The sequence below is a fragment of the Protopterus annectens genome, chromosome 17.part0, assembly GCF_019279795.1.
Source record: "Protopterus annectens isolate FY-2018-M chromosome 17.part0, PAN1.0, whole genome shotgun sequence".
Taxonomy (NCBI): Eukaryota; Metazoa; Chordata; order Ceratodontiformes; family Protopteridae; genus Protopterus; species Protopterus annectens.
In genome coordinates this window covers 290,255,063-290,278,947 of record NC_056751.1, presented here as the reverse complement: position 1 = coordinate 290,278,947, position 23,885 = coordinate 290,255,063, and the positions used below count along the sequence as shown (strand labels likewise).

The window sequence follows — 23,885 nt, the reverse complement described above, 5'->3', positions numbered from 1 at the left end:
AGTTGATCTGACCTCAGGACGAATTTCATTGCCTCATAACTTCTGCATTTTAGTGACATCAAAAGAAGAATTGGTTGAAAAAGTATTCCCCAATATTCAAACCAATTATAAGAATCACGATTGGCTGACTGAACGAGCTATTCTTGCGGCCAAGAACAAAGACGTCTACGAACTTAACAATATTATTCAGTCTAACATTCAAAGCGAGGCAGTCGCATACAAGTCCATCGACACTGTTGTGGAAGCAGATGAAGTGGTTAATTATCCAACAGCATTTCTGAATTCACTCAATCTGCCAGGGATGCCACCACACGTACTGCAATTGAAAATCGGTGTGCCAATTATCATGTTGCGAGATATCAACCAGCCAAAGCTTTGCAACGGCACGCGGCTTGCAGTAAAAAAATTAATGAGCAACGTCATAGAAGCAACAATCTTGACAGGATTGTTCAAAGGTGAAGATGTCCTTATTCCTTGCATTCCTATGATTCCAACGGATATGCCATTTCAATTTAAGTGATTGCAATTCCCAATTCGATTGGCATTTGCAATCACCATCAACAAAGCTCAGGGCCAGTCTTTAGAATTGTGCTGTTTAGATCTACACACGGATTGCTTCTCACATGGACAATTATATGTTGCGTGTTCCAGAGTCAGCAAAACAGACAATCTCTATATCTGCACAGACAATGGAACAACAAAAAATATTGTATACCCACAAGCATTGTGAAATTAAACATATTAGAAACGTGCGCTTTCTCTTTTCTTTCTTTTCCATTTAACCAGACTGAGCCACAGCAATGCGTGGCCAGGTACAGCTAGTATACATATAAAATTTAATACACTGAAAGTGTATACTTAATCTAACTCATTGGCACCATCTTGTGACATATTGTGCAAATTGCATATTCCTTTAAAAAAGCTTTACGATACAAGTTTCTACTAAAGTTATACAGTCTTTAAACACTTACTAAAACCGTATCCATGATTTAAATGCTCTCTCTATTACCTCTATATGTATATACTTAAAATGACTTATAATTTACATACACATCATTATACAATTGTACCCTTATCATAATCTAGCAGCTCTTAACTTTAAAACAGGTACCATAGAGACATGTTCATTCATCCCTGGCTTTCTACTAGCTTCTAGTACCAATTGCCAGTAAAGTCCCTCCCTTCTATCCTATTCTCCCAGTCACCTCCCCTAATATCTTGTGGAATAACTTCTAACACAAAGAACGTAAAGGAATATTATTTACAAACTGTAGTATGTTTGTAAAGGGCATTATTAACATCATTTTTGCTTATCTCATATATGTGTTCATATATTCTTCTTTTAAATGCCTTTTCTGTTTTACCCACATAAAAGGAGGTACATTTTTTACATTCTACCAGGTATACTATTCCTTTTGTATCACAGTTAGCATAAGTTTTACTAATAAACAATCTATCTCTAGCTGTTAGATAATGACTTTCCTTATTCAAAACATATTTACATTGTTTACATCTGCCACATTTTAAAGTGGCTTTCTTCCTAAAACATGCTTCTTTATGTCCAATCCTATTTTCTAACATATTTTTTATATTCCTATCTTTTCTATAACTAAATGTAATAGGTTGTTTAAAAATTGTAGTGAGGTCTGAAAATTCTGAAAACATTTTCCAATTTTTATTAACAATCTGCCGTATTAGCCCAGATTCATAATTAAAATTCATAATATAGGCAGTATTATAGTCCCTATTGCTATTATTAGGTATATTTTTGTCTTTTTCTTCCATATTTTTCATATTCACTTGAACTCCCTTCCCTATCAATGGACTAAAATCCCCTGCCCTTCTTAATTTTACTTCATCCATAACTTCATCAATTAGCATTTCTGGATACTTTCTATCTAGAAACATTTCTTTCAGTTTATTACATTATTCCTCAAACTCCCTTTGAACTGTAGTCATTCTTGATGTTCTTATAAACTGTCCCTTGACTAGATTCTTTTTTTGTTTAAAGGGGTGGGCACTAGTATAGTATAAATAGGAACTGGAGAATGTCTCCTTCCTAAAAAATTTTGACTCAAATTTATTATCTTGATAGTTCTTATATATTGTAATGTCCAAGTATTCTAACTTTTCTTTATTTGTTTTATATGTGAATTTGAGAAAATCTGTTGTATTATTAATAAATTCAATAAATTCTTCTATTTTTGCATCCGCTTCCAACCAAAAGAAACACAAATCATCCAAATATCGCTTATAAAAATTACAATAATTCATATGTGGTGATATAGTAAGGAATTTCTTTTCCCATGTATTTAAAACTATATTTGCAAATCTGGGGGCACAACAAGCCCCCATAGCTACACATTTTATTTGCCTAAAAAATTCTCCTTCAAATACTATAAAATTATTTAACAGTGTCAGTTCTAGGAGTTCCATAATTACTTTTAGTTCCTTCCAATTAAATTTTTTGGTGTCAAGTAAAGCTTCTAGGAACCAATCCATTCCTATTTGACGTGGAATCACAGAAAATAAATCTATTATGTCCACTGTTAGAAATGTGATATCCTTATTATATAACTGGTCATTGACACATTTTAATAGGTCCCATGAATCTTTTAAATAACCTTCTTTATCTATCCCTACATTCTTTATTTTTTCGTCCACAAATTTAGCTAGTGGATATGTTTTTGATCCATTAGCTGTGACAATAGACCTGATTGGTGGGTTGTTTGTATATTTATGCACTTTCATAGTGCCAAAAATGACTGGTATAAGAGGTTTCCCCACATAAAGATATTCAAACGTCTGTTTATTAATTAACTCATCACTTAAAAGTTCTTTCAGGGCAAAATCAATTTCAGAGTAAGCTATATTTATTTCATTAATGGAGATTTCCTCATATCTATGTTCATTCCTTAATAATTCTTCCATTTTAGTATTATATATAATGTTATCCATTATTATAATCAATAATTTAATTATTTTAAAAGTTTTTAAATCAATGTTTTTATGTATATATTTTAGCTGTAATTATTTGGAATGATTAACCCTGCTAATGCAATGTTTTTACTGATTGGATGATTAAGGTGACAAGTCTGTATAAAATAAGAGTTTGAAAGTTATGTGCATGCTGATGAAGTTACATGGATAATGAAAAATGTGGAGAAGAAGTTAAGCATTTCTCGTTGCTATAGCGTGTTTTATTTTTGTAATAAAGTCTGTTCGAGTGGCTCGAGGCTCCAGGTGCTTCATTTCTACATACTGTGGTCTAGTTTGGTTCGTGGGGCACTTTTTCTTTGGTATTATTGTGGTCGAGCTTATTTCTAATTATCCTACAGTATAATAAAACCAGGATATTAGCTTTAACTAAATCACCCTTATAATTTCCAATCTTTCCTGATTTTTCTCCTCCGGCTCTCCTGTTTTCTGGTTCTCAATTTTATAATTATAAGGAGCCGGGTTAAAGATAGTTAGTAGATATTGAAGAGGGAATTAGTAGGTCAGACTTTTTCTATTTGAGGTTTGAGTTTATGAAGGGGAAAATCAGAACTATGATTCCCTATTCAAGTTGTACCTGCTATGTAAATCCTGAAAACTTAATGTTTCTACAACCACTCCCTTTAATTTTTCCCCTCCTTTCTTGGCTCAGAGAGGTAGTGGGTAGGCACAGAGATAGGTCAGGAAGGGTTATGTGTCATTCATCTATTGACTGTATAAGGACTTTTATTTACACAAACACTATGCTAATAAGGATACCATCTCTATATATTAGTTTATACAACAGAAGAAAATGTGGGAGATCGATTCCTGGAAGGTAAAAGGGATTCAGTCAATGGATGAAAGGAACCTTTTTCTTCACCCCACTATCAAATCTAAGGCAAGCATAATCCTGATTCAGGAGTCCCACCTGATGGATGATCATGGTTAAAACTGGGGAGAAAAAATGGATTAGAAAAATCGTTACATCCAGTAAAAAGACCAATAGTGCAGAGGTGGCCATAATTATCAAGAAATTTTTCCAAGCTAACATACTACAATGTGATGCAGACATGGAAGAAAGATGGTGTTATATAACCTGCAAAATCCCTTCTATAAAGAAACCAATTCTGATTCTAAACATCTATGCCCCATGCAGTAAACAACAACATTTTTATGTCTGTGCATAAGATTTTGTCTGCATTTAAGAATCATTATATTACATTAATTAGAATGCTTATCAGGACCCTATTGCAGATAGATCAAATTCTACTAAACCATACAATACTCAAGCAACCACTGCTCTAACTGAACTGATAAATGATTTTAAACTATTTGATCCTCTTAAACATAATAACAATGATAACACAAAAGAAAGATTTACATTTTATTCCCAATGCCACAAAGTGTGGACTAGAATTGATTTCTTCCTAATCTCTGACTTATTCTTGAATATGAACATTAAATGTTACATTAACACCAGATTCTTTTCTGACCACTCAAAAATTTCATTAATTATTAACTGATTTTTTAAAGGACCTATTGGAAAAGGTCCCTATCTCCCATCATCCGGTTGATATTGAATGGGTGGCTACTAAAGCTCAAATAAGAGGTTTCCTAATCAATAAAACAATATGTTATAAGAAACTCCAGAATAAAGAAGTAGCACTAATAAAAGAAAGCATTTACAAACTAGAGTCGGAATTACAAAAGTGCTTTAATAAAGAAACTGAGGATCAACTAACAAACCTTCAAAAAGATCTTTACTTATTGAATGCTAAAAAGTCGTAATTTCATGAAACAATAAATCTTGGCAGTTATGCTGAAGTGGCACAAATTCCTTCTAGATTTCTAGCTAGACTAATTTCTCTAAAAGATCTAGACCTTTATACCTGAAATGATTTACTTAGATAAAACATATTGCTCAATTCAAATATTCTTAGCCTGCTTGAAAAACTATATACACAAATCTCTTCTGCTTCGGAACAAGATAAAACCCTTTTTCTTCAGAAATTATCCTTCCCTAAATTTGATCACAATCAGCAAAAAATATTGTCAGCCCCTATTTCCCAGCAGGAAATTATCATGACAATAAAAAGTTTAAAATCGCACAAGGCATTTGGCCCAGACGGCTTTACAGCAGAATTTTACAAAACATTTTCTCCAACAGTTTCCAGATCACTATTAATCCTAGTTAATCATACTAGCAATAATAATATTTCTGATGTTCATTTCAACTCATTGAAAACTATATTTATTCTGAAAGAACATGCAAATCCTAAAGATCCCAAGACCTACAGACTCATCTCCTTAATTAACTTAGATGTCAAAATTTGTACATCTATCCTAGCTAATAGACTTAAATTGATAATACCATACATTATTTCTCCAGAACAATCCAGATTTATCCCCTACAGACAAACCTGTGATAATACCCTTACTCTTGAAGCCCTAATGACTTTTGCACAGCGAAGGAAATACTCAGTATTTACACTAGTAGTGGAAGCATATAAAGCATTTGACAGACAACATATGTTTTCTATTATCGATTCTACCCTACTTTGCTTTCCCAGCTAGCTTCATCCAAATTATAAAAATCCTCTACAATAAATCCTACACAACCATCTACGTAAATAAAAATCTGTCAAACAGAATTATTATTAAAAATGGGACAAGACAGGGCTGTCCATTATCACTGTACCTTTTTAATTAATACTTGGAGCCCCTGTTCCTACTTGTCAAACAACATGCTTATTACACCCCCAACACTCCTCAACACCAAAATATCCCTATCAGCCTTTGCAGATGACCTGAACCTATACTTTGTTTTGCCAAGCTCAGATATTACAAAGTTACTGAAGGATATTGAAACTTTCTCAAATCTACCCAATTATAAATTCAATCTAGATAAAACCACAATATTTCCCTAAACTCTCCTAAGCTTTCATTATTATATTCCAGCCAAACTATAATTAAAGCTAAACATTTTACTTAATACCTGGGGATTTCTTTCTGTCAAAATAAAAGGGAGTTTTACCAAAACAATATCTTAAAAACCTGGAAAGATATAACACAAGACTGTAATAGATGGAACAACTTAAAACTACCCTTCCTATCAAAAGTTGCAATCATTAAGATGAATATACTGCCTAGATTTTTATATATGTCATGGCTTCTTGTGAGATAGTATATAATAAATTCTTTAAAAAATTACAATCATTTTTGGCTAAATTTTTATGGTCCCATAAATCTGTAAGGATATCATACCATGCATGAATACACCCAAAACTAAACTGTGGACTTTACCTTCCAGACTTTAGATTATATTTGGCATCATTAATATTAGTAGAATAATAAAGATTGCTGAACATGACTTAACAAGCAACAGTTGGTCACCTATATGGATACACTTATATCATAAATATGTTAAGTCACTGAACTTTAACCCCAAAACACTTCCTTTTCTCCATAAAGAGAACTTGATGACTCATAAGATAATCACCCCAATAAAATTCTTCATAGTTTACTTGCAGACATGTTTTGCATCTTTAAATCTATCTGCTGCTATGGAGACTCTGCAGCCCTTGCATCTCAACCCGAATCTGAAACATAACTCAATGATAAATTTAAATAACTTCCCATTACTAAAAAATAAACAAATTCTTGATTTTTTGCTCATTTGCAACTCTACCATCACAGATATAAGAGATAAACTTAAACTACCCAAAAGCTATACTATTATTGTAAGACAGATTAAAGAATTATGCTAAAGATATTTATCCAATAATAGCTTAACCGACAGAGATACAAAAACATGCACTTCTCTTTGGAAACTAATGCTATTAAGGACAAAAATGATCTCAAATACATACAATTTGATAACTGTTATTAAATATCAAAATAATACTCTGTTTTCAGATTACTGGCTTAAAATAAACCCTGTGATTTCTAAGGAAGAAATAAAACAGTCTATAAAATTAACCTCTAAAATAATCCCCTTGAGGAAAATGATTTACACACAACTTATGATTCTTAATAATACATATTTCACTCCCACAGTCCTACACAAATTTAATACTACCATACCACCCTTCTGTCCTTATTGTGAATCCCAAAAAGCTGATATACTACATTTATTTTGGAGTTGCAAATGTGTATATAAGCCCTGGAAGTCTCTTATGGTCCAGCTCCAAAAAAGGGATATGAAAAATCCACTCTGTCATGGGAGTTCACAATACTTCATATTCCTCCCCAGGCTTACCATCAGTACAAACACACATCTTAATTACCCTCTTTTTATTAATTAAACTTTTCATTGCATCCAAGTGGATGGATGGATCAGCAATTTGGGGGGGTCAAACAAATGACAACTAAACACTTGTTAGTCCATAAAATTGTGATTTCCAAATGTAAAAGGCAGTCTTATTTTCCTGAGTATTGGGAAACACTATTTAACTTTATCTTAACTTAGTTGCTTAATTCATAGTATTCTTGCACCCCCTTTTAGACAAATATCACTGACTCAGCTTTTAAAGGCTTATTACTCTACTTCAGTCTACATCACTAAAGTAATATAGAGAACCTTCCTACCCCCTCTTCTGTGTTAAACCTAGCTTTACACCTACCTTCCTTGTTTTAGTACTTTGGATATGTATTTATATGCATGATTGGGTTGAATGACACTGTTGTAAGTAAGTATAATATAGTTATTTTCTTGGTTTATTGTTTTTTCCTGTATTACTTACTTGTGCATTGTACTACTTGTGCTCCATTTGTAATGTTGTATTTAAGTATAAAGCTAAATAAATATTTTGGGAAAAAATGTCAACCCTTAATTACAGAAATGTTCAGCCAACCTGAGATTTTGCTAATAATATAGTAAATTAATATAGTATAGTTTGGTTCTGAAATGTTCATTCATTTACTAGTAAACAGCATTTCTTTTATCTTTAATGCTCAGGGCACTTTTTACAGACTCTGCTTACATATCTGAGATACATCAGTCAAAGTTATGAAATTTAGATATGTTTAATAAACGCAACATCAAACATTAAATGTATAGCTGTAGTACCACATAATGGGATTGTGAAGTAGTCTGATGATACAGAGCCAGTTCCCCTTAATATCGTCAGTGAACATTTTACCATAATTTTACATGTGTTTCCATGATACGACAACTGTATGCATATATGTTAAAGGAAGGAAACAAATCAAACAAATAAATAATCTCTTGAAAGCAAGTTGAGAGTTTGGTGCTCTGATGGGTGATTTAGCTGCTTTGTCATTTTAATTGGTAAAATCTTTATCTTGAGACTATGGTTTGTAGTTAGAATGTATAATAATTTGAGCTAAGATCACTTATAGGTGTCCAAAATAATCACACTATGTTAGTGACAGATAAATGATTCTCATCTGTTATGAATAAGGTGTGGATTCCAGAAGGACCCCCCCCCCTCACAAAAACTGAGTACCTGACAGTTTGGAGAATTTTAACTGGATGAATTTTTTCTCAGCAGTGTTCATTGTCTTGTACACATAAAATTTTGTTGCAGCCCTGCTTTCTCTGCTCTTATTGTCAGTGTAATCCACTAACTTTGGACTAGGATGTGAAAGAATTCATGCAACATTTTTATAAAGTCCTTAAACTAGGCTTTCCATGGGAAATAAGACTGCTTAAATTCCATACTAAAAAGACTGAAGAACAAGCCTGAAAGTATATCAGATTTAAAATAAAACAACTATGCATTAATACAGTCATTTAATATCTGAATGCACAATGACCTGTAACTGTGTTCCATATCAGATTCTCACAACCCATGTGTCAAATAACAACTCTAGTATAATACCTTGCCCCCCCCCCCCACCCATGTGGGATTTTCAACCTTTTGCCTCCTAACTATGCAATTCTGTTTCTGAGGTCCATGTACCTCACTAGTAAATATGTATTATCAGGTAGGCATTGTATCCCAGAAGTCATTGTTTCTTCATAGATATATGTGCTCATAGCAGAGAAATTTGAGTACACTTTTGAAAGTGCTCTTTTATCAACTTAAAGCTAGCAAACAAAGGCATAAATCCACTGATTTTTTTGAGAAAAGACAAGTATTTGCCTTTTCTTTGTTTGATAAATGTTAACTTTGGAGGCAATGACAGTATGGTGGACATGGTGTGGAGTAAAACATCGATTTTGGACAAATGATCACTATTTTGGCAATCAGGGTAAAATGTTTGGCATTTGTTATTAGTCCATTTTATGTCAATGCAGCCTCTTAAACTTGTACATCATATTAAATCTTATAGCAGAGGTGCAGAGTATTCCATTTTGGAAAATGACTACTCAGCACTTTCACATATACATGCTAGCTTGTTGAATAATGCATTACATTCCCTCATCCATGGATGTAAAAATATCAAGATGCAGCAAAGAAAGTTGTACAAATAAGGACACGATAATTCCAGGTAGCATTTTCTCAGGTGCTTCTCTAGCTTAAAAAGAAACTGGCATGTGCGTAGCTAAATCATTGCTATTACTGTATACCAAAATGTATAAGAAAATGAAATCCTGGTATCTCTCAACCATAAAAAAAGAAGAATCCTTGTACCAATTATTTCTTAGAATGACAACATTTAACCTTCCTAACATATCTGATCATTTATTGTAACTAAGATTATACTAATTTTAGTAATGCAAACACAGTTTCAGAGCAAGTAAAAATATATTATAGTTTAGTAGATTAATATAATAATAGTATGAAAAACTGTGCTCTATAATCTCTAATATGGCAGCCAAATGTGTGAAGGGATTCCATCACTGTAGTTATGGAGCACAGTTAGCACTTCCAATACTTTTGTAGAACCTATGCTGACAGAATAACATACAACACATTATATGACCCTCTTAAAACAAAGGTTATGATAACATACAGAAGTACAATGATGCTGACGGTGAATGTGTTCATCTTCCATCAGCACTTGTGCTGTGCTATTTCTCGTTATCATGAACATGCCTAAAAGTCATTACTTCTAAAGCTGACACAGTGTGTAAGTGTATGAGCCCAGAAGTCATTATCAGCATCTGTACTATGAGATGAAACACAGGTAGTAGCACTAAGGGACTTTAAATTAGCACTGCAGCATGGATACAGAAAGACAGCTTCTGTAACTGTACATACCAGTATGATTGACTGCCACTTTGAACAATGGTACTTATGGGTTCATAGATTCATAGGTAAGAACTAAGCTAGTTGTACTTGTGGCCATTTTAGGGCTAGATATTTTCCCCTTTTGTGCTCAAATTTACCTATTCCATTTGGTTAGAGACTAACCTTACCCATCCCATGGTCAAAAATTATATATTGCCCACTCTTACAGCGAATGGATGACCACTTTTTTTTTCTAGAGTAATTTTTTTTCTTTCTGAGTGATTTGGCTGAGCAAATTGGGATGCAGGGATATTTCTGAAGGTGGTGGTGAGTACATAGCTAATTATCATTAGCCATCTCCTGGACTGCTGTATTAATATGTACCTTTGCTTACAAGACTGGTCTCGATGCAGAGGCTTCCTTGAGGAAACCTCAGCATGAGGGTGATATCTGAATTCAAAAGGTTTAGCACAATGCAGAAACCATATTAAACCCTTTTTAACAACAAGGAATGTTCAGTAACACCATTTCTACTTATAACAACTTTTAGTCCACTTTTGGGAGCTATTGACCAAAGTTTTCTGTAGGTACTCATAAAGGTATGCATTTGCCAATGACAATTTTGTGTTTAGACATATGATTTGTTAGTACTATCCTGTAGCTTTTTCATTTAACATATCTTTGGTTGATCAATTTATAATATTATGAAACATGTAAATTTTGTATGTAATATTCCAAAACATTAAGCACTTTAGCTGTTCTTCACAAATAACATAGTCAATTCTGTGCAGATAGATAGCATGTCATTGGCTTAAAAAGGTGGAGAGGTGAGGATTGAATTTGACCTTCGTGTCACTACCTTTAGGGGTTAGAATATTCTAATTGTCTTTGTTTCCCCATTACTTATTTTATCAGCATTTTATTTCAATTAGAAATGAAATGTCTTTCAGTGTGAAATTCCTATAAATTTCAGTTTTAGTGAGTATGATGGTCTCTAGGATTTCTGTAACAGGTTATAACTGCTGTCAACAAGAACTAACATTATTAATGAGGTACACAACTTATTATGCTTGTCAATAAAATCAGATCTGAGTTCCAAAAGACAGCAGAGTATAAACAGTAATATTTACAGGCTATAAAATATAAGAAGTGAAAGCTAAGAGATGTCTGACTAGAATATACTCAAGACATAGTTATGAATAGTGTGTTACAATAACTTAAAGCTTATCATACCTTGCAATAGGCTATTCAATTCAATGTCACTTTATATATGCAAACTATTTCAACTTTATTTAAGAAAAAAAGTCAGGGCTTTCACTGTACAAATGTAAGTCTTTCACAATATGTATTTATAATCAGGAACACTGTAGTAGTCATTTTCATATTGAAGGAATGTCTGCAGGCTCAGCTGATATTAGTTCTGATTGGGCTGCTCATCAGAACCTCACTTATGGAAACAACATCAGAAGAGACCTTGATGTCAGATGCCATTTGTACAGTAAAAATGGTTGCTAAAAATGCTAGTTAGCCTCTTCCTTAACCATCCTAGTAGTACTAAGTTTTCTGATGTAGTGTAGCAGTTGCCTCGTGATTACTGGTAATTCCACCTGCAAGAGATGCACCTATCCATCTAAATCCTATCCACTGTCACTAATCACCACACTCTGCATTATCACATCACCAAAACATTAGTTCCACATATGCTGAGGTAGTAAAGAAATACCTGCCTAAGCCTGCTAGGCATCCTACTAACTTACCTCATCCATCTAGCACACATACTAACATCACACCCACATCTGCTGGTATTAGGTGTCACCTGGACTGCAAGCTTGTACCCTTAAGGTTCCATAAGTCTGTAGCACATCCTGGTAATGTCTTACTCACTGAGGACTCACTTTTAAGACATGCAAATACAATCAGGCTGGCTAAGGGAAGAGTGACAAGTGCCTTTCAGGTATAAGGAATAGGGATAACACTATGGCACTTTAAACCCTGCACCACCCCAGATCCAGTTATGAGCCTGAAGTTGCCCAAGTGGAGGTGAATGCTCTTAGACATTCCACCCTCTGGAGATGCAGAGAGATATGTTTAAACTCTATATTCATATCTTTGAAGTGAGCTAGGCCATGGCATTGAGCAGCCTTCTACCATCACCAAGAATGATGTCTAAATTTAACGATAAAGTAATTGGCTTGAATAAATAAGAATAGAGCATGTGTTATAACTTTAAAAAAGCATTTCCAAGTGTAGGTACGTGAATATAAATAGTGAGCATGTGCAGGCAGCAGTGCCATTTTGAGAGAATAGCCAGACTGTTAACATGTACGAGAGTAGTAGTCAGTCTGTTTATACATTTATTTAAGTTTAAGTTACTAAGCCTCGATCCTGACGTGTTTGTGTTTAATAAAGCTGCCTGATCTGAACCCACAACTGTTCATCTGTTTTACCCTTAACCGGATGAGTGACAAATAATTAAATAATAAATTGCTGTCATTCTAGAAGGATCCAGTGTGTGTGTCTGTAAGGAAAGAAATTATCAGTAGACCTGCCTGATTTACCACGAATTACTTTCAACTTTCTCCCTTTAGTTTTATCACAATGGTTAAAAAAAAATTTGCTGCCTCCATAGTGCTTTTTTTAGGCAGAGTTTACCTGATGGACATGCCAGCAAAGTAAACTGCATTCTGAATAACATCAAGTTAGCACTGTTGCATGCCAGAAGCCTAAACAGGAAAATCTCTGAACTTGAGACCTTCCTTAGCTTTGAAAACATCAGCATTTGTGTAATTACGGAAATGCGGTACCATTGCATTGAAAGCACTCCCTGCATTCCAGGACACAATGCCTAGCATGCACATTTCTCACCACATTTAAAATTATATAAACACGATGGAGACAAAGTTATAAATGCAAGTCCAGTTCATGTACTGTGTAAATTCTAAAATAAAGTTCACTCTTAATGAGACATGAAAACAGGTACGCTTTTTGTTTGCATTCCAGGTAAGGCTTTATCAGTCAAGATTTAAAGTCTGCGAAACTCTAATATTTCTCAGGCATGGCAGCTCTCTTCAAACTGACACACACACACACATCTCAAATCAGGTCCCTGGTGCTTCTCCACAATTAGGCCCCTAGAACTCCACAAATAATCAGAGGTAAGCATCTGGTATTTGAAAGGTAAATCCACAATTAGGCCTCTAACACTCTACAAGTTAATCACAGTTAAGCTTCTGGTATTTGAAAGGTAAATCCACAAGTAAGCTTCTAGTACTCCACAAGGTAATCACAGGAAAGCTTCTAGTATTCAACAGGTAAATCCACAACCAGGCTTCTAGTATTCCACAAGTTAATAACATGTAAGCTTCTGGTACTTAACAGGTAAATCCACAAGTAGGCTTCTAGTACTCCAAAAGTTAACCACAGGTAAGCTTCTGGTATTTGACAGGTAAATCCACAAGTAGGTTTCTAATACTCTTCAGCTACATTTGCTTTCAGTTCCTCCAAGAATGTCTGCTCTGAGTTATAAATTCATCTGTACAAGAGACAAACATCTCTGCCATTTTGTGTTACATAACCTCACAGGTGATTCCCAGTAAAATGTCCTGTAACAGATTTTTCATTACCATAATATGTTTTTTATGCATATCACCACTTCATACAACAATATATCATGAATAATACACACCTCAAAGCAGAGTATCAGTCAAGCACTAAGGACATGATTCAGATATAGGCCTGAGTATGAACAGTAAGGCTGTGGCAAAAGGGCCTGTTGGTAGAATCGCTTAATATAGCCATTCAGAGATTCATTACTCACATTATCAGCTAATTTACAGGTTTCTTAATCACTTGGTGATTACCACAGTAGCTAATGGGCTTTTTCCTGATGCCCTTATGGTAATCACTGCCAGTGACTGATACATTATGTTAGCACAAGCACTCCCTCATTCATTCCTAGACACATGTGCACACCTACATACTCTGCCATTTCTCTTACACGTCCCTGAGCTTACAGTAAGTCCCTGATGTTGCCTCTTATTTCTCCACATCTCTCATAACTCATGTCATTAGTCTTTTATTATTTTTATTATTCAGAGAATGCATTTTGATGCAAGACCTGCTGTTCTGTTAACTTTTTAAGTGGATTAAAGTAATAATTATAAACACTACCATGTGTCATCTTGTGTGCCCCCTGGCATTGTCTCAAAGGCTTGAGGATGGACCACATAAATTGCAGACCTTTATAGTCAATCAGTAATGCCAGACATCAGAGTTACATTCCTTTTATTCTTCAGTAGATGGATTTGGATGTAAGACATGTTGCTCTGCTAACTTTTTAAGCGGTATAAAGTAATATATATAAATAATCCCTGATGTCTAGTGTTCCCTTAGAACACTTTTGTGCTGTAAAAACTTGTTCTATCACTTTTCTGGTGGTTAAAATGAAGAAATGTTTCACATGTCTAGTGCTCCCCATTCCATCCACTATTTATTAGTGTGTGGGTGGAGTTAAGAGGTATCGCAGCCCCCATCTTCACACACACACACACACACACACACACACAGCTACCCTACCTATCCCCTAAATAACCCCACTACTGTGATCACTCAGGCAGCCACACACGCATGCACGTGCACACACACACACACGCACACACACACACACACACACACACACACACACACACACACACACACACACACACACACACACACACACGCACGCACGCACACACACACACACACACACACACACACACACACACACACACACATATACACACACAGCTACCCTACATATCCCCTAAATAATCCCCCTACTGTGATAACTCAGGCAGCCCCCACACACACACACACACACACACACACACACAACACTACCTTTCTTCTAAATTCCTGGCACTTACCTCTAATGTGTTCTCATCCATTGAAAGTAATGGGTGAATGTAAGGTTTTGGCTGAGTGAATTATCACTGTTGGCAGAAGGGAAACATAGGGTAATATTTGGGTCTATATTAAAAGCACGAAGGTGTACTTACCCGAATATGTAAACGCTGACATGTCTTCATCGAACCGCGAAAACATCGATCGTCCTGAAGTGCGAAATCTGAAATGTCGAATTGTCATGGTTGGCCCTTCTGCGGTATAGCTCCATAAGGTAAGTGTGCGATAGTTACGGACCTTAGGGTTAGGGTGCGGGTTAAAGTAAGTACATAGATGGTAATGTACGTGAGATTTACTGTAGGGTTAGAAGTAGGGTTTTGTTAAGTGTATGTGTGTGGATTATTTAGTTTGTTTGGGTATAGCTTCTTAAGGTAAGTGTGTGATAGTTATGGACCTTAGGGTTAGGGTGTGAGGTAAGGTAAGTGCATACATGGTGGTATATGCAAGATTTAGTGTAGGGTTAGAAGTGGGGTTTAGTTTAGGGATCGAAGTAGGGCTTTGATTAGTGTATGTATGTGGTTTATTTAGTTTGTTTAGGTAAGTAGTATGTTGCGGGCGGTGGGGTGGGAAACTATGACGGTTCGAGTTTTTGAATTTCGCAGTTTAGAGTGTTCAGTGTATTCGTGGTTCGCGGAATATGTGTCGGCGTTTAGGTAGTCGGGTAAATACACCTTCGTGCTTTTAACATAGACCCGTAGTATTCTGCTTCATTAATTACAGGCATCCTTATTTGTACAAGTTGGAAAACACACTTTATTTCACTGATATTCCGCTCATAGCTACCCAGCTGCTGTTTCCTCCACTTTTATCTAGAAAAGTGGAACCACTATACTCTCAGCTTGGCTAACTCCACTTACCAGTTCTTACCTACTCGCAAAATGGTAGAAGCTTAAAGTGCCCTTGTGTTCCCATTTTTATTGCAACTACAGTAAACGTTCATGGCGTGGCCAGCTGCTGTTTGGGTCAAATTGGTTTGGTTCTGAACCTAGTCCTTGGACTACCCAGTAGTGCTTCAGCAACGGTAAATGCTCATAGCGCGACCAACTATTTTAAATCTATTTGGCTCCACTCTAAATGTAGGGTAGTCATATTTATGCTCTTAGTGAGCAACACTTAATGTGACATAGTTGTTATTGAAGGTGTATTGATGTATAGACGAAATGTCTCTGGTCATGATGACAGCATGAATGCTCGTACACAAACTTGCTACTATTTGCAACTCTTTTGCTATGGTCAGGCTTTATAGAATGATGCAAACCTGCAGTTTAATTGTAATTGTTTGAATTGCTCCTGCTTATTCTCTCTTTATGAGTGGACTGTGTAAAACTGTTATTACATATCATTTTATGCCTTATCCCATTAGAATGTCTAACTTATAGTACCATCTGCACCGTGTTTTATTTGTTTAACCACGCTAACTTGTTGTAGTAAAATTTCCCTTCCTTAGCCAGTCCAAATTCTCTCCCTTTTAGCTACTTTTGCTCTACACTGGTTTTTACATTCTTCTAACTAAACCTTTCTATCTTTACAGCTCGCATGTGTAGATTAACCACAGGTGTCCCGCCCCCCACTCTACACTTTGGTAGCCAGACCAGCAATCCTCTTACTAGGATGTGCACCAGAAATATTCAGGCCACATTGGCTCCTTCTTCTCATTCTCTACTGAGAGTGTATTGAGTGTATGTTGTATAATTTGTTTTACATGGACGTTGTTAAATATAACTCTACAGCATGCACACAAGCAGGTCTAAAGCAGTCTCCTATTCCTTGCTCTTCTGCCTCCCTGGTAGACTAATTTCTCCCTCCTAAACAGACTCTCAAAATAATTAGTCATAGTTATGCCACTAGATGGCAGCACACAACCATTCCTTATCAAAAGCACTTTATTCTCTACTTTGTCCTAGCTGCACTCAGTCTAACACTTTTCTCTTTAATATTACCCCCTTCTGTAAGTCCCCTGACATGTTTTAACCACAACCTCTTAAAATCAGCCTCTGCTTTATTCTTGGTATTTCACTCACCTTGTGCTTGCCTTCAGCTTTGTGTCCTTTAGCAGTGCTGTTTATTCACTGATAGTTTTTGATGACTTTCTCTTCTCACCCATTACTCCTTCTCAGCTCTACCCGCTCTATTCGGCCTTCTGGCTCACTCCGCTCCCCTACCCTGCCTCCATTTCCCACCCACCTCCAGTACATGTTCATATGTAGCCACATTACCACCCCTCACCACAGTCAGCCTATCAAACCACATCACACCCACCAGTCTATTAACTATTACCTTCCCTCTTTCTAACTGATCTACCCCTTGTCCTCTGTCAATTTCACCTCACTCCCCCAACTACAACATCAAAACTATCTAAGCAGAATCCATATAATCAGTTATCTCAGCCTCCTTTTATCACAGTGTAACTCCACTCTGCACCACAGTAGCTGTGCACAATATACCTACTAAAACAATACTCACAATACTTTTTCCCTCTTCCCTCTTCCTCCTACTCCACCTTACCTAGCTACCTCACTGTACTTATTCTCTTCTTTCCACATAACTTCTACTCATCCCAAAAAAGAAGCCTTCTACTCTGGCAATATCTCCCCTTACCACTTTCACACCAGTGAGTCTCTCCTCTTTAACAGAAAGCTTCTAGTCACCTCTAATATATTCCCAATCCTTCAAAATCCTTATCCCATGTTCTCCCATCCTTTCAACCACAGCTCTGGGAGCTCTACAAAACACTTATTCCATCTTCTTGAACTAATTTCTGTCTTCCTATCTGGAGACATACACCCAAACCCTTGCCCCCCTGCCAACCAGAATACTAACTCAACTGCAACCCCCTCAACCCCTCTCCACAAGTCTCTTCTTTTCACTACAATAAATGCACAAAGCCTTTGTAATAAAATACCCATCTTCCATGCCTGGCTATCACATAACCTGTCTGACATTGTCTCAGTCTCTGAAACATGGCTCAAACCTAAAAATCACCCCCCTCCAACTATCAAATCATATGACATGACAGAGCACAAAAGAAAGGAGGAGGAGTAACTCTACTTTTTTTCCTCTTTAACAATGACACCCTACACTAATCCCATTCCCCAATTCTTTACAGCTGAATTAACTCTGACCCTCCTAAAAACATAGTTATAGCTACCTTATATATTTCACCTGGTAACAATATCCCCCATACTGGAAGATATCCTTTCCTGGTTCTCATCCAATATAAACAATGAAACAATTATACTTGGGGACGTTAACATCAACTGGACCTCTATCCACTCAGCCAATAACTTGCAAAACTCTTTACAATTTCTCTCAATTAATAAACTCTCCTACAAGGCCTAACAAACTTAACTCTTCAGGCAGCATCCTGGACTGGATATTAGTCTCCCATCCCAACAATATCTCTGATAGTGGCACCTAACCAATTCCCTTAGCAATCACCTCCCTGCCTTCATACGTCGCTCACCTTCCTCCCTACACTTACACCATAATTATATCTCAACCCATAGCCTCACTAACTTTAACCCTTAATCCTTCTCTGACTGCTTGAAACAGATCAACTGGAACCCTCTAAAAACTCTTTCACTTGACCAAGCTGTTACAAACTTTAATACCTCATTCATAAACCTACTCAACAGCTTTGCTTCACCTAGAACTAAAAGAGGGAAATCCAAAATTGCCCCCTGGCTTTCCAAAGAAACATTAACTCTCATGCATACCCGGGATAAATCATGGAAAATCTACCAAAATACAAACCACCTAGCTCCCTTAATGAATTAAAACCGCTCAGTAATAGAGTTAAAAAGCAAATCACTTCTGATCACAAATCTTACTACTGTTAGCTTTAGAACAATCACAAATCTAACCCCAAGAAATTTTGTAGTAGTATCACTGCCCTGCTCAGTCCCGGCGAAAAAGACAATCCTTGCTCTAATCCTAGCTCCCCTGATCACATCTTGGCCTCCAAATTTAACTTCTTCTTCATAGACTCTATAGCCTAGCTTACCACATCTTTCCATAACAAAGCATCACCTCCATCCACTCCTCTCAATTACAACTCACCTCCTTGTTCTACCAGCACCACCCACTCCACTCCACTCCCTTCACCCCCAAACCCATTCCTGTCAATACCATAAAAAACTCCTCCAAAAATTAAAACCATGTTCTAATGCCCCAGACAACTTACCATCTAATTTCCTCAAGCTGGTTGCTGATGGCATAGCTCTCCCTATCTGTATTCTAATCAATCGCTCCACCCAAGAATCCTATGTACTCCTCCTCTGGAAAAAAGCTTTTATCATTCTCTTACACAAAGGGGGCAACAACACAGATAACTCCAATTTCTGCTCCATCTCCAAAATTCTCGAGAAATATATCCACTTACAGCTATTACCTTATCTCTTAGAACACCATTTTCTGACTCAAATTCAGCATCGATTCAGACCCAGTCATAGTACCACCACATCCCTTCTGTCCTTCCTTGAGAACATCAACCACTCTAGTGACTTTGGAAACATTGTATCAACCCATCTCCTAGACCTATCTAAGGCTTTTGATAAGATTTCCCATAGCTTACTTCTGTCCAAACTCTCTACATAAACTTTCCTCCTCTTCCATAAATTGGTTCTTCAGTTACCTCTCAAATAGGCAGTAGGCTGTCAGTTGGAATAACTGTACCTCCTCATACCTTGACACTCTGATTGGCATCCCCCAAGGCTCTATCCTGGGACTTCTGTTATTTAACATCTTCACCAATGATTTTCATCACTGTATCCCAAACACCAAACTAGTCCAATACACAGATGACTCTACTATCATCTGCTCTGCTGACTCTCTCCCCAAACTCATGCATGTTACTCAGGTTGCCTTTAGTAGTACTGAGACATTGATGCTTGACAACCACCTAGCTCTCAATGCATCTAAAACCAAAATCTAAAAACATCAAAATAGACAAAAATTCTTTCTCTGTAGTAAGCCAAAACATGACTCCTATTGCAATCATTCCCTGCATTAAACTTCTGGGTGTCCGTATTGATGAGCAACTAAAGTTCGACATTTGCCTCCAAAACAGCATCAGGAAAACTCACCAGAAGCTTGGAATGCTTTATCATTATAACTGCTTCCTTACCTCTTCATCTAAGCTTACCCTCTCTACCACCTACCTCCTTCCCTCTCTCATGTATGGAGCCCTTCTCCTCACCAATATACAAGCCTCCCTTAAGGCTAAATTGGCATCCTGTTACAATAAAATCTCCAAGTTTGCCACCAGCTCCAAATCCTCCTCCCATCATTGCATTACCCTACACTCCCTGAACTGGCTAGAGATCCCCAACTGTCTCCTTTACATTCAGCTCTCTACTGCTCACAAGCTTATCTTTAAGCCAAAACATAAGCCAGGAACTAGGAACAACAAATACAGACAATCCAAAAACTGAAGATACTGAAGACACCAGCGAGCCAACGAGAAGTTTAAAAATGTATCAGTAATGTAATGAGCCAACAAGAATCTTGTTGGCTCATTACTAATACATTTTTAAACTTCTCGCTGGCTCACTGGTGTCTTCACTACCTTCAGCTTTTTGGATTGTCTGCATTTGTTATCTTTAAGCCATCTCAATGCCTCTCCCTCTCCTCCATCCTTAGCATGCATCTCCCTAACCAATCACTTAGGTCCAATAACCAGAATCTACTTGAAGTATACAAACCCATACATACTCCTGGGCAACTTCTACTGTCTTTTTCTCTAGCACACAAATGGAACTCACTTCTACCCCATATCCAAACTACCCTGAACCTCCCCTCTTTTAAAACTTTGCTCCACTCCTGTCTCTCCTCAACTTGGGAATGCTCCTACTCTCACCCCTCCTAATCTCCTCCTAATAACCCCCTTCCCCCAACTTCTTCACCCATAACTCTGCCAACTCTAACTATGTTTCTTTTCCTCATCACTTCTATCTCACCATTAATTACTCCCTTTAATGCCTTGCAGATTGTATACATTAGCATTCTGCCCATAACTGAATACTCATCATCTCTGTTTATTCTAAACTTATTATTTTGTGTACTATAAAGATCCTTTGTTACTACTATCACTTTTTCAATTTGACTTTTGTTCTTATTAAAGTTGTATAACTTATTAAAGTTGTGTAATCTTGGTATCAATTTCTGAAGATCCTACTTTTATATTTTTGTATTATTTCTGTATTAATTCAAGTTGATTTTTGTTTTAAATGTACGTACATGGAGCTTTTCTCCCCGGGCCTCCATTGAGAAAGGGCTCATCTTGGCCCAATGGAGTATCCCAGTTAACCAACTGCAAATAAATAAATAAAATTTACTCAGTTGAGTGGCTCAATGGATCACTCAGCTGTGTAAAACCCTAACTGCAAGCATTGATGGGGGAAGGCTAATTACCATAGTCCACAACCTTGGAATGCCTTAGCATTTGCCATATGCCAGAGGGAGAGTCGACCATCATGCTGCACCTCTTAGAGGTAAGCATTGCGACAGGGATGTTTATGAATCTGAAATGGTTACAACCACTGGCAAATTTTATTTATTTATTTATTTTTCTTGACCTGGACGGTTTAACCAGGCTGAGGCAATTTTCATTAGTGGCCTGTGAAGAAAAAACTGCAGAAATATTTCATACAAAGTACATTGTTTAAAATATAATTACATTTAATTAGAGAAGAACAGTTATAAAATTGCATGTATTATAATAAGTATTAAAATAAAAAGCATTAAAGAAGGGCTTACCACTGTGGGGGAGGGGGGGTAACCTTTCTGAATCCTGGCCAGAATGAAAAGTGTATCCTTAAATTTTTGAAGTAACCATTGCTAAAGATGAGTATAGTCATATTAACAGAAGAAAACCTGAAACATTGTTTTTGACTTTGTTCAACGTTTAATAAGGATCTCTCTAAGCTGCAACACGTAACATCTGAGTGTCTGAAGAAACAGATAAGCTTATGTCTGTTAAAGGAAAATCACACTGATATACATGTATGCATTTTAGAAGGAATCACAATTTGTTGTGGTTTTAATCTTTAACAAAGTTTGTTTACACAAACTGTCATAGTCATGGTAGTCATCAATCCCCATTTGTACACAAGTTCTGGGTATCATATCAGCATTAGTTAATGGGGCCAAATCACTTAGAGCCATTGTAACTCAAGTATTTTATTTACCAGCATCTCAAACTCAGCAGTATTATCATAGGATTTTTTAATACATATACAAACATTTTCAACAACTGAATAATGCAGTGCTTCAGAATGGTCCAGTTTACATTTCTGTCTATCTGATGAAACAGTGCCTATTAAAGCTTCAATAAATAAATACAGACTTTGTTAGACTTTATTGTTAGACTTTATACCCATTTCATTTGTACTAATGTTTCTGCCAGGCTAATTTGTATAAACAAAGATGGGCGGCCACAGTGGGGCAGTGGTTAGCACTGTCGCCTCACAACAAGAGGTTCTCCGGTTCGATCCTCGGCTGGGGTGCCTTCTGTGAGGAGTCTGCATGTCCTCCCTGTGGTCACGTGGGTTTCCTCTGGGTGCTCCGGTTTCCTCCCACATCCCAAAGACATGTAATAGGTGGATTGGACACGCCAAATTAGCCCTAGGTGTGAGTGTGTGTGCCTTAAGTGGAAGGTTGGGCACCGGGCTGGCAACTCGACACCGTAAAACTCCACTGCCACTCATGAGCGGACAGGTGATCCACTATGGCGATCCCTAACCGGGAAAAGCCAAAAGAAGAAGAAGAAAGAAGAACAGACAGATGATCACTAATAACCTCAGAATGAGCTTCACAACTTAATACTTTTATTTCATGTGGTTAATACTCAACATTATCTATGTAAATGAGTATATGCACTATGGTAATTTCCAATGAGCAGAGTAACACGTAACTTCCAGTGTATTATTGATTCAGATATACTGGGCTTCTAGGCATGGAAGTTATGATAAAAATTCCTTAAATCACTCATTTCTATATGTTTTTACCTCTGCAGCTGCTGATTATCAAGCATCCCTCTGTCAGGATCTTCTAGAGGGGCCATAATCCAAAAAAAAAAAAAACATTGATGTGGTTTGTGTCTCTGCTGGAAACCTAAAAATAAGAGCATTTCTATTATGGCCCTAACCCTATCCAGTGGGCAGGAGCTGTGTGACCCACATCACCACTGGGACCACAACACCTTCCCTACATGCTTCTATGCCCTTTGCATGAAGGCAAACTTATTTGCAGCCTGGTGAGGCAAATGCACTTTTTGCAGTTGCTCTGTGTTTCACTGTCCCTCTTCTGAGGGGATCATAGCATCTCATCAAGCAGACTCCCTCCTCCCACACAGATAAGCACTCCTGTCATCCACATGCCAGATCCAAGAGATCCCCTAGCTGCTAACTAAACCTGTGTCACCTGGATCATAATCAGGACTTTATCTCTCTACATCATAATGACGTGTCTGAGGACCAGTGAATAATCCATTTTAATAGGCTATACCACTAGAAAGTGTTCATGCAAGCAAGTACAGTGCAAGCATTAAATATGTTATCATCATGATTTGCAACAACAGGTTCATAAATTAAGTTCTTTTGTAAGAAAAGCATTACACCCACTGCTAAATGTGCAGCCCTGTTGTCAATAGTTAAATTATATAGTGAAAAACACCTAATCTGGTCACTGAATATGTAAACCAACATTCAGTAAATGTATAAATATAACAGTTACAGTGCAAATTACAGGTAGTAAACAATAGAAATATATAGCCCACATGTTCTGAGAATTCACTAGAGTGCAAAGTAAAAAATCCATGATTTT

At 36.7% G+C, this 23,885-nt stretch overlaps 1 protein-coding gene across 1 annotated transcript in view; it reads left to right on the top strand.

The window, feature by feature from the left end:
* Nucleotides 1-23,885, top strand: part of LOC122791428 (doublecortin domain-containing protein 1-like) — an 834,996-nt gene that overhangs the window by 605,525 nt on the left and 205,586 nt on the right. The gene's annotated exons all lie outside the window — the stretch shown is intronic.